Source organism: Salvelinus namaycush, chromosome 27, assembly GCF_016432855.1.
Source record: "Salvelinus namaycush isolate Seneca chromosome 27, SaNama_1.0, whole genome shotgun sequence".
Classification (NCBI taxonomy): Eukaryota; Metazoa; Chordata; class Actinopteri; order Salmoniformes; family Salmonidae; genus Salvelinus; species Salvelinus namaycush.
The window spans coordinates 35,562,205-35,577,168 of record NC_052333.1 but is presented as its reverse complement, the minus strand read 5'-3'; the positions used below and the strand labels follow the sequence as shown (position 1 = coordinate 35,577,168).

The following is a 14,964-nucleotide window of genomic DNA, read 5'->3' as shown; positions in this document are numbered from 1 at the left end:
CGCTCCAGCTCACACCTCCTGCTCAGGAGTTCAGGAGCATAGGAGGCACTGCATCAGAAGCAACTGAAGTCTCGATTCTGCAAGTAAAATCATTTGAGATGGGAAGAAAAAAAAACCACACCAGTCCTGTGGCAGACGTAATGGATGTTAAAAGTAAGATCTCTTAAATCGACTCGGTTGAAGAAAAAAAATCCAAAGCGCATACAGTGAATCCTCAATGCGCAATCACAGATCCTCTCCTGTTCCTCAGTCCTCTAGCTTCCATTTGTGGACAGCATTCCTCTTGTGAAGTTGCAACGCGCATCATTAGGATGGTTCCCACCATGCGAGCACATCACGCTTTAGCAAACCCCTCTCTCCTCCACACACAGGCTTCGCACTGAGCGACATAGAGCAGTGAGGCAGAGACAACCCTTTGGTGACAATAGTATAGAGAGCGGAAGTGGGGTGATACTGGCGTGTGTATATGTGTGTGGGCATGAAGGGGCAGGGTGCAGCATGACAGGTAAACAGATATGGGGAGGTGCCCATTCAAGCAGAAGTGTATGGCATTTAGGAGGCACCAGCGTGTCTTAATGGCCCCCAGGATCGGAGACGACAACAAGGCAGCATCTGGACCCTTTAGTGAAATGATTCAGAATAATTGGGCTTGTCAGGAAGCGCATGCCCATCCAGCCACAGCGCGGCCACTCTAAATTAACTTGAGGGTCAGGCAGTAAAGTCATAAAGTGCCACGGATGATGGTCATCGCGTGGGAGCAGGGTAGTAGGGCTTTAGGGTTGGGCGCCTACTTTGTGACACAAGGGAGATTCTCTATGCTTTATAGCAGTAGGAAAACAACCTGGTTTATTTGTATGTGTGCGCTTGGGTGTGTAAGTGACATAAATTACTCTTCATGGAAGAGAGAAGATTAGAGAGAGGTTGGATAGTTGTGTGTGCAAATAAAAACGTCATCGGTATAGAGTTTTATCATAAAGAAAAACAATTTCTCCCCCAGCTTTGTTCAAAGAAGGAAACCTGAAAAAACAGCTATCCTTATCTACATTTATGTGTAAGAGCACTATGGGCCAGTTCCCTGAACACAGATAAAGCCTAGTTCTGGACTAAAAAGAAGGGTCAATGGAAAATTTAAATTAAATCAACATTTAAATCATTTTTGGGTCCAAGCTAAGCTTAATATATGTCAGGGAAACCTGCCCTTTACGTTTTATTTGTCTGAATGGGTTTCTAAATTAGCCTTTTTCCTTTATTGAATGAAACACGTGGTTTGGTATGGTAAGAAGAATGTCCCTCTCCCCACTGGTGTGATTACTACCTCTGATGGTTTAGAGCTTGAGGTAGTCACCTCATACAAGTACTTGGGAGTATGGCTAGACGGTACACTGTCCTTCTCTCAGCACATATCAAAGCTGCAGGCTAAGGTTAAATCTAGACTTGATTTCCTCTATTGTAATCACTCCTCTTTCACCCCAGCTGCCAAACTAACCCTGATTCAGTTGACCATCCTATCTGTGCTAGATTACGGAGACGTAATTTTTAGATCAGCAGGTAAGGGCAGCAGGTAAGGGCGGCTAGATGTTCTTTACCATTCGACCATCAAATTTGCCACCAAAGCAACCTTATAGGACACATCCCTACACTCCTCTGTAAACTGGTCATCTCTGTATACTCGTCACAAGACCCACTGGTTGATGCTTATTTATAAAACCCTCTTAGGCCTCACTCCCCCCTATCTGAGATATCTACTGATATCTACTAGTCACATTCTGTTAAAGGTCCCCAAAGCACACACATCCCGGGTCGATCCTCGGCTAGCGACTGGAACGAGCTGCAAAAAAAACTCAAACTGGTCAGTTTTATCTCCATCTCTTCATTCAAAGACTCAATCATGGACACTCTTACTGACAGTTGTGGCTGCTTCGCGTGATGTATTGTTGTCTCTACCTTCTTGCCCTTTGTGCTGTTGTCTGTGCCCAATAATGTTTGTACAATGTTTTGTGCTGCTACCATGCTGTTTTGTCATGTGTTTCTGCCATGCTATGTTGTTGTCTTAGGTATCTCTTTATGTAGTCTCTCTTGTTGTGATGTGTGTTTTGTCCTATATTTTTATTTTCATAATCCCAGCCCCCATCCCCGCAGGAGGCCTTTTGGTAGGCCGCCATTGTAAATAAGAATTTGTTTTTAACTGACTTGCCAAGTTAAATAAATGTTAAATAAAATTAAAATAACAAAAATGTGAAAACACAAAGGAGAATGAAATGTATCATTGCTGTTGGTTTGGTTTCGACAGCACTGACACAAACACACGCACTTAGGTATGATCGATAGAGAGCAGAGAAAATGGAGTGTGATGTGTGCAATGCGATCTGTTAATTGTGCGGTGTGTGTACAGATGTGCGTGTGTACAATTTGATCCCTCTGTTGTCACTGAGAAATTTAAATTAGCAGATGTGATTTACATAAATTCACTGATAGCCTGCAGTTCTCTTTCACTATTGCTCGCTCAAACACTAAAGCACCAGACAGAACAAAAGTCCTACTACTTTAGGTCCTAGTACTACAACATTCAAATGTAAAAAACAATCTGAAACTCAGCCATACAAAGCGACAGTTGTTTTACAGTATGTAGCTTAATAACACAAGATAGATATTGGTCTCCACTACGACATACAAGTGTATCTGAAATACAACCGTAGGGTACACCTAAACTATAGTCTAACGTATGTGTACACCTGCTCGTCATCTTGTTCCAAAATTATGGGCATTAATATGGAGTTGGTTCCCCCTTTACTGCTATAACAGCCTCCACAATTCTGGGAAGGCTTTCCACTAGATGTTGGAACATTGCTGCGGGGACTTGCTTCCATTCATCAACAAGAGCATTAGTAAGGTCGGGCACTGCTGTTGGCCGATTAGGCCTGGCTCGCAGTCGTCATTCCAATTCATCCCAAAGGTGTTTGATGGGGTTGAGGTCTGGGCTCTGTGCAGGCCTTTCAAGTTCTTCCACACTGATCTTGACAAACCATTTCTGTATGGACCTCGCTTTGTGCACGGGGGCATTGTCTAGCTGAAACAGGTTTGGGCCTTCTCCAAACTGTTGCCACAAAATTGGAAGCACAGAATTGTCTAGAATGTCATTGTGTGCTGTAGTGTTAAGATTTCCCTTCACTGGAACTAAGGGGCCTTGCCCGAACCATGAAAAACAGCCCCAGACCATTATTCCTCCTCCACCAAACTTTACAGTTGGCACTATGCATTGGAGCAGGTAGAGTTCTCCTGGTATCCGCCAAACCCAGATTCGTCTGTCGGACGTCGGACCATGAAGCGTAATTCATCACTCTAGAAAAGGCATTTCCACTGCTCCAGAGTCCAATGGCAGCAAGCTTTACACCACTCCAGCCAACGCTTGGCATTGCGCATGGTGATCTTAGGCTTGTGTGTGGCTGCTTAGCCATGGAAACCCATTTCGTGAAGCTCCTGCCGAACAGTTCCTGTGCTGACTTTGTTTCCAGAGTCAGTTTGGAAACCGGTAGTGAGCGTTGCAACCCGAGGACAGACAATTTCTACTCGCTTCAGCACTCGGCGGTTCTGTTCTGTGAGCTTGTGTGGCCTAGACGTTTCCACTTCACAATAACAGTTGACCGGGGCAGCTCTAGCAGGGCAGAAATTTGATGAATTGACTTGTTGGAAAGGTGGCATCCTATGACGGTTCCACGTTGAAAGTCACTTAGCTCTTCAGTAAGGCCATTCTATTGCTAATGTTTGTCTACTCAAATGATTGGCATCTTACCATTCAAACAATGAATCCTGATCTAGGATAACTTTTAAAACATGAAATTATTTGGCTTGCTCTAAAAGGATTTGGCTAAAAGCAAATCTATCTGGATGTGTGCTCGATTTTATACACCTGTCAAGAACGGGTGTGGCTGAAATTGCCGAATCTACTAATTTACACATACTTTTGAATATATAGTGTATATAGAAAACATGTTCTATGTTCTATGTTCTGCACAGCACGTGTGGCTGCACTATAAATATTGAGAAAAATCTGTCTTCCTCCTCTTTAAAATATACCATCTGACACAAACAAGCACATTTGGAGACGTTACCACGGGCTGTTAGGGTGGTTTATTATCAATGATTCTCTTTCCTGTGCGTGTTTACCTTGTTTTTATCTAGCTACCTCCTTGTATGATACAAAGGTCACATAAACCGTATGATACAAAGGCCTAATAAACACTATGCCCAGGACTCTGGATCAAAACAACCTCTTTTGGACTGCATGCCAAATGGCACCCTATTCCCTATACTGTATAGTTCAAATTTTGACCACAGGGCTGCGATCAAAAGTAGTGCAGTATATAGGATGCCATCTAGGACGTAGTCTTGGCCAAACAATGCGTGGATAGACAGGGGATAAACAGGGTCATTAATGCTAATGCTCAATATACATGAATCACCTTAAAACGTGGTTTATGGAATAGGTTAGGTCATTTATTTCTTAGGAGCACAATTAGACCCTACACTACCACTTCCAAACTCCACCCCCAGGTGGCAGCAGCAACTGGGCAGGTGCTGTGCTCTGCCAGAAAGTCTTGGCAAATGTTGATTGTGCAAAGGTGTGAGGATGTAGCAGCTTGCAGAGCTGCGAGGCTGCTGGATTTTGATGGCCATGAGGTTTTAGTTTGAAACTTTTGAGCATGCCATTTTGTATATATACCATATACAGTTGAAGTCAGAAGTTTACATACACCTTAGCCAAATACATTTAAACACAGTTTTTACAATTCCTGACATTTAATCCTAGTAAAAATCCCTGTCTTAGGTCAGTTAGGATCACCACTTTATGATTCATTTCAGCTTTAATTTCTTTCATCACATTCCCAGTGGGTCAAAAGTTGACATACACTCAAATAGTATTTGATAGATTGACTTTAAATTGTTTAACTTGGTTCAAACATTTCAGGTAGCCTTCCACAAGCTTCCCACAATAAGTTGGGTGAATTTTGACCACTCCTCCTGACAGAGCTGGTGTAACTGAGTCAGGTTTGTAGGCCTCCTTGCTCGCACAAGCTTTTTCAGTTCTCCCCACAAATTTTCTATAGGATTGAGGTCAGGGCTTTGTGATGGCCACTCCAATACCTTGACTTTGTGGTCCAAGCCATTTTGCCACAACTTTGGAAGTATGCTTAGGGTCATTGTCCATTTGGAAGACCCATTTGCGACCAAGCTTTAACTTCCTGACTGATGTCTTGAGATGTTGCTTCAATATATCCGCATAATTTTCCTGCCTCATGATGCTATCTATTTTGTGAAGTGCACCAGTCCCTCCTGCAGCAAAGTACCCCCACAACATGATGCTGCCACCCCCGTGCTTCACAGTTGGGATGTTGTTCTTTGGCTTGCAAGCCTCCCTCTTTTTCCTCCAAACATAACGATGGTCATTATGTTCAAACAGTTCTACTTTTGTTTCATCAGACCAGAGGACCATTCTCCAAAAAGTACGATCTTTGTCCCCATGTGCAGTTGCAAACCGTAGTCTGGCTTTTTTAATGGAGGTTTTGGAGCAGTGGCTTCTTCCTTGCTGAGTGGCCTTTCAGGTTATGTCAATATAGAACTCGTTTTACTGTGGATATAGATACTTTTGTACCCGTTTCCTCCAGGATCTTCACAAGGTCCTTTGCTGTTGTTCTGGGATTGATTTGCACTTTTCGCACCAAAGTACGTTCATCTCTAGGAGACAGAACGCGTCTCCTTCCTGAGCGGTATGACGGTGCGTGGTCCCATGGTGTTTATACTTGTGTACTATTGTTTGTACAGATGAACGTGGTACCTTCAGGCGTTTAGAAATTGCTCCCAAGGATGAACCAGACTTGTGGGGGCCCACAATTTCTTTCTGAGGTCTTGGCTGATTTCTTTTCATTTTCCCATGATGTCAAGCAAAGAGGCACTGAGTTTGAAGGTAGGCTCAAAATACATCCGCAGGTACACCTCCAATTGACTCAAATGATGTCAATTAGCCTATCAGAAGCTTCTAAAGCCATGACATAATTTTCTGGAATTTTCCAAGCTGTTTAAAGGCACAGTCAACTTAGTGTATGTAAACTTCTGACCCACTAGAATTGTGATACAGTGAATTATAAGTTAAATAATCTGTCTGTAAACAATTGTTGGAAAAATGACTTGTGTCATGCACAAAGTAGATGTCCTAACCGACTTGTCAAAGCTATAGTTTGTTAACAAGAAATTTGTGGAGTGGTTGAAAAACGAGTTTTAATGACTCTAACCTAAGTGTATGTAAACTTCCGACTTCAACTGTATATATACCAAAAACTGAACACAGTTTGCTTTATCTTGGCCAGGTCGCAGTTGTAAATGAGAACTTGTTCTCAACTGGCCTACCTGGTTAAATAAAAGGTGAAAACATTATTATTATTTTTTTTTAAATAAGCCGCATGGAGCTGCCCCTGGACCCAGGTAAAGTTGCTGTCTCTTGGCGCACATGCTTCCAACACGGTCCGCATACTCTGAATTCTCACGTAAATGCACACATTAAATCAGGTAACAGACCATTTAGCTAGGCCTAGGACCCCTAGACTTAGCGAGTGAAGCAATGTCAGTAGGCATGCTAGCTGGTTTCGTAACACATGAGCGAATCAGACGTGTTTCTTGAACGTGATCACATTCAGAGATGCAATCTGCCTCCCTGAGGAACTACATATTTGGGTCAACCTGTCAATTGGGAAATTATTTCATATTAATCTGAAAAATTACCATGTATACTGAACAAAAATATAAAGGCAAACATGCAACAATTTCAAAGATTTTACTGAGTTACACTATATAAGGAAATTAGTCAATTATTAGGCCCTAATCTATGGATTTCACATGACTGGGCAAGAGCACTGCCATGGGTGGGCCTGAGAGGGCATAGGCAGATCCACTGGGGAGCCAGGTCCATCCAATCAGAATACATTTTTGCCTACAAAAGGGCTTTATTACAGACATACTGTAAATAAAGTCCCCAGATGATCCCGCAGGTGAAGAAGCCAGATGTAGAGGTCCTGACGTACTGTCAAATTCTCTAAAACGATATTGGAGGCGGCTTACGGTAGAGAAATAAATTAACAATACATTCTCTGGCAACAGCTTTGGGGGACATTCCTGCAGTCAGCACGCCAATTGCAAGCTCCCTCAAAACTTCAGACATCTGTGGTATTGTGTTGTGTGACAAAACTGCAACATTTAGATTGGCCTTTTATTGTCCCCAACACAAGGTGCACCTGTGTAATTATCATGCTGTTTAATCAGCTTCTTGATATGCCACACTTGTCACCTAACTCTCTATAGTCTTACTGTACACATACATTTTAGCAATATCTATGAAGCAGAAACAGGCCCTATCAGATACTAAACAACAACAGAGAGCCCTGTGAAAGCAGACAGGGTGTGTCCCCCAAATGGCACCCAATGGGCCCTGGTCAAAAGTAGTGCAGCACTATAAAGGGAAGTGCTGATTTATAGGAGTCAATACAGAACAGTGCTATTGTTACAGGCCTGGCCATATGGTAACGCTACACTCCTCTCTCCCTCCCCCAGGCTTTATTTTATACCTGTACCCTAGTGACTCATGTCCTCCCTCAGCTGCTGTGACGCCTGCATCGTCTCCTGTGCTTGGGCCATGTTGTACTGGCTGAACTGCTCCCACTGCTGGGAGGTGGTGGAACTGCAACAGCACATGTACACATACAGGTATTTTACAGGTACATTCAATTAACTTGAAAGGCAAATGGTGGCATTGCAGAAACTATTTTGATGAGTTGAGTGCCTGGTGAATTAATATTGTAGCTAGTTACAGAGATGTATATGCACGTAAGGATTACAATTGTACGAGGTTCTCATTGACAACACTTAAGTAGGTTTGATCTAGATATCCTGCGCCGAATTTCAGAAGGTCTATTATTTCTTTGTATTGTATTGTACACCCTCATTCCAGCACACCTTATGGGTATGCGCAGGGGGTTGGGCTTCAGAGAATCTCAGGTGATGTCACAGTGAGTGACAAGCAGGACAGGTCAATGTCTTGGGCCTTGTTCTGAATGTCATGGGTCAGCTGCTGCCGGGACTCCTGTAGAAGACTGGAGAGAACAGCCTGAGACAGCAAAAGTACTGAGACAGCAAAATATGTGACATCTTTCATCCTCCTTTTTTCGCTTCTGTTTCACTCTAACAGTGGAGCCATCCCAAATAGCACCTTATTCCTAGTGTACTACTTTTGACCAGAGCACATGGGACTCTGTGCAAAAGTAGTACACTATAAAGGAAATAGAGTACCATTTGGGACTCAATCTTGGTCAAATGGTTTCTTACAACAGCTCCTCAAAGGCCCTGTCAATGCGCTGCTGGAGCACCCTCTGTGCTCTGTCGATCACTTCCACCAGGTCGCTGACTAGCTCGTTTCCAGGGCGACCCTCCGTCAAGGTCAGGCACTCCACCGTGACCATCCAGAGGCACTGTGATGACCCGCTCTGTCTCCTCCTTCCCCCGAGACAGAGCACACAAATTCACCTACGCTGTACTAGAAAGTCAATACATCACCCCAAAACCTGGCTTGTTTTTTTACCAGGTACATTGAAACAACTGCATACCAGATTAATACTAATTTGAAATTGAATTGCAAATCTCATCAGGGTTAAGGCATCCATCTCTTTGCCCAATTCCTGTGCGCAGGATTCCAAAGTCTCTCTCTAGCAGGAGATATCCCAGATCCTATTACTCAGCCTGTCACTCTCATCCCAGTTAGTCTGAGAGAGGGATAGGGGGAGAGATATAGCGAGAGAGCGATGACAGGTTAGAGACAGGAAAGAGAGATGGCATGAATACGTGTGATGAGAATAAATAATAGTCCATAACAGTTAATGATATGAAAACTAACTTTGTAGAGGCCAATGTTACAATTCAGTCACAACGTCAAGCAAGTCCTTACTGAATTGGTTGTTTCATTACATAGTCACAACATCTTACCTTGCTGGTTGTCTCATTGCGTAAGGTCCTCCCTTCCTGGCGTGTCTCATGTGAGATGTGTCGCCTCTGTTCTGCTGTGTCAGACATCAGCTTGTTACTGGGGTCCCAGTCAGACACACTGTACCTGAGCCCATGCTTGGCACTTAGCGTGGCCATGATACTCACAGCGTCACGGGACTAAAGGAAACAGGTGACACACACAAATATGATGAGACTGGAAACAAGTTGATGGACCCTGATCAAAAGTAGTGTACTATAAAAGTAGTGCACTATAAAAGTAGTGCACTATAAAAGTAGTGCACTACAGTGCACTATAAAAGTAGTGCACTATAAAACTAGTGCACTATAGGGAATAGGATGCCATTTTGGATGCAGACTATGTTTACATGGGACAAGTATTGACAATACTGACATTTGATATAACGTGATGTCCAGGGAGGTTGTGGGAATCAGAGGAGGCTGGTGGGAGGAGCTATAGAAAGATGGGTTCATTGTAATGACTGGAATGGCATAAATGGAACGGTATCAAACACAAACATATGGAAACCACATTTGACTCTATTCCATTCCAGCCATTACAATGAGCCCATCCTCCTATTGCTCCTCCCACCAGCCTCCACCTGTGGGACTACAGTGCTGTCTGTGGTGAGTAATGATCTGGTCGAAATCATCATTTACTTGGAAGTGCATTTCCACCCTCTCTACCCAATGATAAAACATACTACTCACTCAAGGAGGAAATGAACTCGGTATAACCTTTAAGGCTTTAAGGCTATATGAAAACTTGGGCTAGTGTGCACTGCAAAGCTCAATATTACTTATTACATTAACTTCAGTATGAAACAGTCATTATGTTGAAAATGTTGAACAATTCATTCCCTTTCATATAAAATGGCCAAATATGATTGAGCCATGGCAGTAGATCAATGCACAATATTGGAGGGAAATAAGACAATGTCTGCAATTTAGCTTTTCTATTACTCTACTTTTTTCCTCAAAAGATACTAGGCCTAATCAAATTGAAACTATAGGCAAGCTAGTCTAAGGGGAAAGGTTACTTCTCTTAATTCAGCACACAGACTATGCTAATTGTTTGTGGTAATTCACATCAGGTGTGTGAATAATGGAAAATGCCTGCCGTCTTGTATTTATGGTGCTTCTGTTTAATAGTTAGCCTAATGAATTGGTGTTAATTTGATATGGAACCTAAGTAGACAAATGTATTCCATTATTCAAAATAGCTTTGGCATTATCGCACAAAAATGTTAGATTTACTTACCCAAAGTTTCCGAATATTCTGCAGTGTCTACACCGGTGGTTCTGAACTTGTGTCCAAAGCCGAAGGGCTGGTTTCCTCACCAACTCTTGTAGACAGTCTCCAGGTAACAAACAGACGCAACCAATCAAACACGACTACTAAATCATTTAAATGCCATGGTAACGTTCAACAAATATTTTAAGGGCTTTAGTGATTGACAGTCTCTGTAACCGTCAGACGACGCAACAATGTAGCCTATCTACATCATACTGTGGAGCGCTCTGACTGTCAGATGACGCAAAAAGGTAGCCAAATAGAATAGTTGTCGACAGATTTGTCTCGGGTAAAGAAATGTCTCTACTGTATCCAGTAGCCTAGACTACATAATTCTGCTACCCTATTCATGCTTTTCTTTTCAGTGAAGCTAGCTGTGGTCTTACTCTAGTTCTACATAATCTACAAGAGTCATTTAAATGAGTTACTCCATAATATAATCATACACATTTGTAACCCCAGCCAAGGGCTTAACTCTGTGTTGCATATTGGGGGGATCCGGGTCAATGGGTTCCAGGGTCACCACCCTTCTAGGGTGATTACTATGTTGCACAAACATGAGTGCTTTCCTCCCCATAATTTTGGCCTTGAAATGTGTTTTCCAAAAATAAATACAGTGCATTGGAAAGTATTCAGAACCCTTGACTTTTTCCACATTTTGTTACGTTAGAGCCTTATTCTAAAATGGATAAAGTAAATTAAAATCCTCATCAATTTACACACAATACCCCATAATGACAAAGTGAAAAGAGGTTTTTAGAAATATTTGCACATTTATTAAATGTGACCCGATTCAGGAAACTAGACATATGTCGTAAGTCACGACTTCACAGGAGAGCCTTTTGAACGTAAAAATATATTTTTTAACAAAAAACGTTTTGGGGCAGAAATGCCTTCTCGAACATGTGAACTTTCATGTGCCTTAATATCAAATGTGTATGTCATCTGTAAATACGAATAAAATTGTTAAATTATGAGCCTAGTTGGTTTCGCCACAAGTTTCTACGAACTTTTATGGTACTTTTTAGATTTTTCGTCTGCCTGCTGTGGCTGCGCTTTGTTCCAATGGATTACTGAACAAAACGCGCTAACAAAATTGAGGTTTTTGGACATAAAGAGTGATTTTATCGAACAAAACAAACATTTATTGTGTAACATCGAGTCTTGGGAGTGCAACCATATGAAGATCATCAAAGGTAAGTGATACATTTTATCGCTATTTCTGACTTTTGTTACTCCTCTTCTTGGCTGGTTACTGTTTGTAATGATTTGTCTGCTGGGCACTGTTCTCAGATAATCGCATGGTTTGCTTTCGCCGTAAAGCCTTTTTGAAATCTGACACAGCGGTTGGATTAACAAGAAGTTTATCTTTAAGCTGATGTATAACACTTGTATCTTTTATGTATGTTTATTATGAGAATTTCTGTTTTGTTGAGTTTCACGCTCTGCAATGTCACCGGCTGTTGGCCAGGTGGGACGCTAATGTCCCACCTATCGCAAAGAAGTTTTAACTGCCTTGTTCAGGGGCAGAACGACAGATTTTTACCTTGTCAGCTCAGGGATTCGATCTTGCAACCTTTCAATTACTAGTCCAATGCTCTAACCACTAGGCGGTAGCCCCACATTTTGTGACATACCACAACAATATCATGTGACCGTATCACGTGTCCACCACTTAAATACAGTGGGGCAAAAAAGTATTTAGTCAGCCACCAATTGTGCAAGTTCTCCCACTTAAAAAGATGAGAGAGGCCTGTAATTTTCATCATAGGTACACTTCAACTATGACAGACAAAATGAGAAAAAAATCCAGAAAATCACATTGTAGGATTTTTTATGAATTTATTTGCAAATTATGGTGGAAAATAAGTATTTGGTCACCTACAAACAAGCAAGATTTCTGGCTCTCACAGACCTGTAACTTATTCTTTAAGAGGCTCCTCTGTCCTCCACTCGTTACCTGTATTAATGGCACCTGTTTGAACTTGTTATCAGTATAAAAGACACCTGTCCACAACCTCAAACAGTCACACTCCAAACTCCACTATGGCCAAGACCAAAGAGCTGTCAAAGGACACCAGAAACAAAATTGTAGACCTGCACCAGGCTGGGAAGACTGAATCTGCAATAGGTAAGCAGCTTGGTTTGAAGAAATCAACTGTGGGAGCAATTATTAGGAAATGGAAGACATACAAGACCACTGATAATCTCCCTCGATCTGGGGCTCCACGCAAGATCTCACCCCGTGGGGTCCAAATGATCACAAGAACGGTGAGCAAAAATCCCAGAACCACACGGGGGGAGCTAGTGAATGACCTGCAGAGAGCTGGGACCAAAGTAACAAAGCCTACCATCAGTAACACACTACGCCGCCAGGGACTCAAATCCTGCAGTGCCAGACGTGTCCCCCTGCTTAAGCCAGTACATGTCCAGGCCTGTCTGAAGTTTGCTAGAGAGCATTTGGATGATCCAGAAGAAGATTGGGAGAATGTCATATGGTCAGATGAAACCAAAATAGAACTTTTTGGTATAAACTAAACTCGTCGTGTTTGGAGGACAAAGAATGCTGAGTTGCATCCAAAGAACACCATACCTACTGTGAAGCATGGGGGTGGAAACATCATGCTTTGGGGCTGTTTTTCTGCAAAGGGACCAGGACGACTGATCCGTGTAAAGGAAAGAATGAATGGGGCCATGTATCGTGAGATTTTGAGTGAAAACCTCCTTCCATCAGCAAAGGCATTGAAGATGAAACGTGGCTGGGTCTTTCAGCATGACAATGATCCCAAACACACCGCCCGGGCAACGAAGGAGTGGCTTCGTAAGAAGCATTTCAAGGTCCTGGAGTGGCCTAGCCAGTCTCCAGATCTCAACCCCATAGAAAATCTTTGGAGGGAGTTGAAAGTCCGTGTTGCCCAGCAACAGCCCCAAAACATCACTGCTCTAGAGGAGATCTGCATGGAGGAATGGGCCAAAATACCAGCAACAGTGTGTGAAAACCTTGTGAAGACTTACAGAAAACGTTTGACCTCTGTCATTGCCAACAAAGGGTATATAACAAAGTATTGAGATAAACTTTTGTTATTGACCAAATACTTATTTTCCACCATAATTTGCAAATAAATTCATTAAAAATCCTACAATGTGATTTTCTGGATTTTTTTCCCTCATTTTGTCTGTCATAGTTGAAGTGTACCTATGATGAAAATTACAGGCCTCTCTCATCTTTTTAAGTGGGAGAACTTGCACAATTGGTGGCTGACTAAATACTTTTTTTGCCCCACTGTATATGGTGCATGCATCTGTTTATGTACTGTACATGAGCACCTCTCTCAGGTTGCATGGCCTCTCTCAGGTTGCATGTATGGAATACTATGTGATAAGTGCATGTGTAACAGTATATAAAGTATGCTAATGTACTGGTGTGAAGGCATTTGGGCAGTGATGTAAAAATACTTTAAAGTACTACTTAAGTAGTTTGTGGTATCTGTACATTACTTTACTATTTATATTTTTGGGAACTTTTACTTCACTACATTTGTAAAGAAAATAATGTACTTTTTAAGCCATGCATTTTCCTTTACACCCAAAAGTGCTTGTTACATTTTGACAGAAACTGTCCTATTCAAACACTTATCAAGAGAACATCCACGGTCATCCATACTGCCTCTGATCTGGCTGACTCACTAAACACAAATGCAATTGTGTAAATTATGTCTGAGTGTTGGAGTGTGACCCTGGCTATCCATCAATAAAAAAATTAAAACAATTGTGCCATCTGGTTTGCTTAATATAAGGGAATTTAAATGTTTTATATTCTTACTTTTACTTTTGATTCTTAAAACTTCTTTGGACTAGGGGGCAGTATTTTGAAGTTTGGATGACAAATGTGGCCAAAGTAAACTGCCTGTTACTCAGGCCCAGAAGCTAGGATATGTAATATAATATGTATATTTGGATAGAAAACACTCTGACGTTTCTAAAACTGTTAAAATAATGTCTGTGAGTATAACAGAACTGATATGGCAGGCAAAAACCCGGGAAAATCCATCCAGGAAATGGGATTATTTTGATGTGAGTGGTTTTCCATTGAAAGCCTATTTACCATAGGGGTTTAGCGCCCAGATTGCAGTTCCTATGGCTTCCACTAGATGTCAACAGTCTTTCGACATGGTTTCAGGCTTGTTTTCAGAAAAACGACGAAGAATAAGACCTTTTGGTAAGTGGTCTATGGAATCATGCAGTACTGGTTTGCTCGCGTGACTGTGAACAGTCACGCTCTTCGTTCTTTTTCCTTTCTATTGAATACGCTATTGTCCGGTCGATTATTTAGATAATTGACAACCTGAGGATTAATTATAAACATCGTTTGACATGTTTCGACGAACTTTACCGGTACTGTTAGGATGTATTCGTCTGCATGTTTTGACTGCCTTTGAGCCAGTGGATTACTGAACAAAACGCGTCAACAAAACTGAGTTTTTGGGATATAAAGATGGACTTTATCAAACAAAACGACAATTTATTGTGTAGCTGGGACCTTTTGAATTGCCAACAGAGGAAGATCTTCAAAGGTAAGTGATTTATTTTATCGCTATTTCTGACTTTCGTTATGCTTCTGCCTGGTT

The 14,964-nt window shown here is 41.9% G+C and overlaps 1 pseudogene; it reads right to left on the bottom strand.

Moving 5' to 3' along the window:
* Positions 1–7,620: 7,620 nt before the first annotated feature.
* Positions 7,621–9,180, bottom strand: LOC120022387 (annotated as a pseudogene).
* Between the last annotated feature and the right edge of the window lie 5,784 nt (positions 9,181–14,964).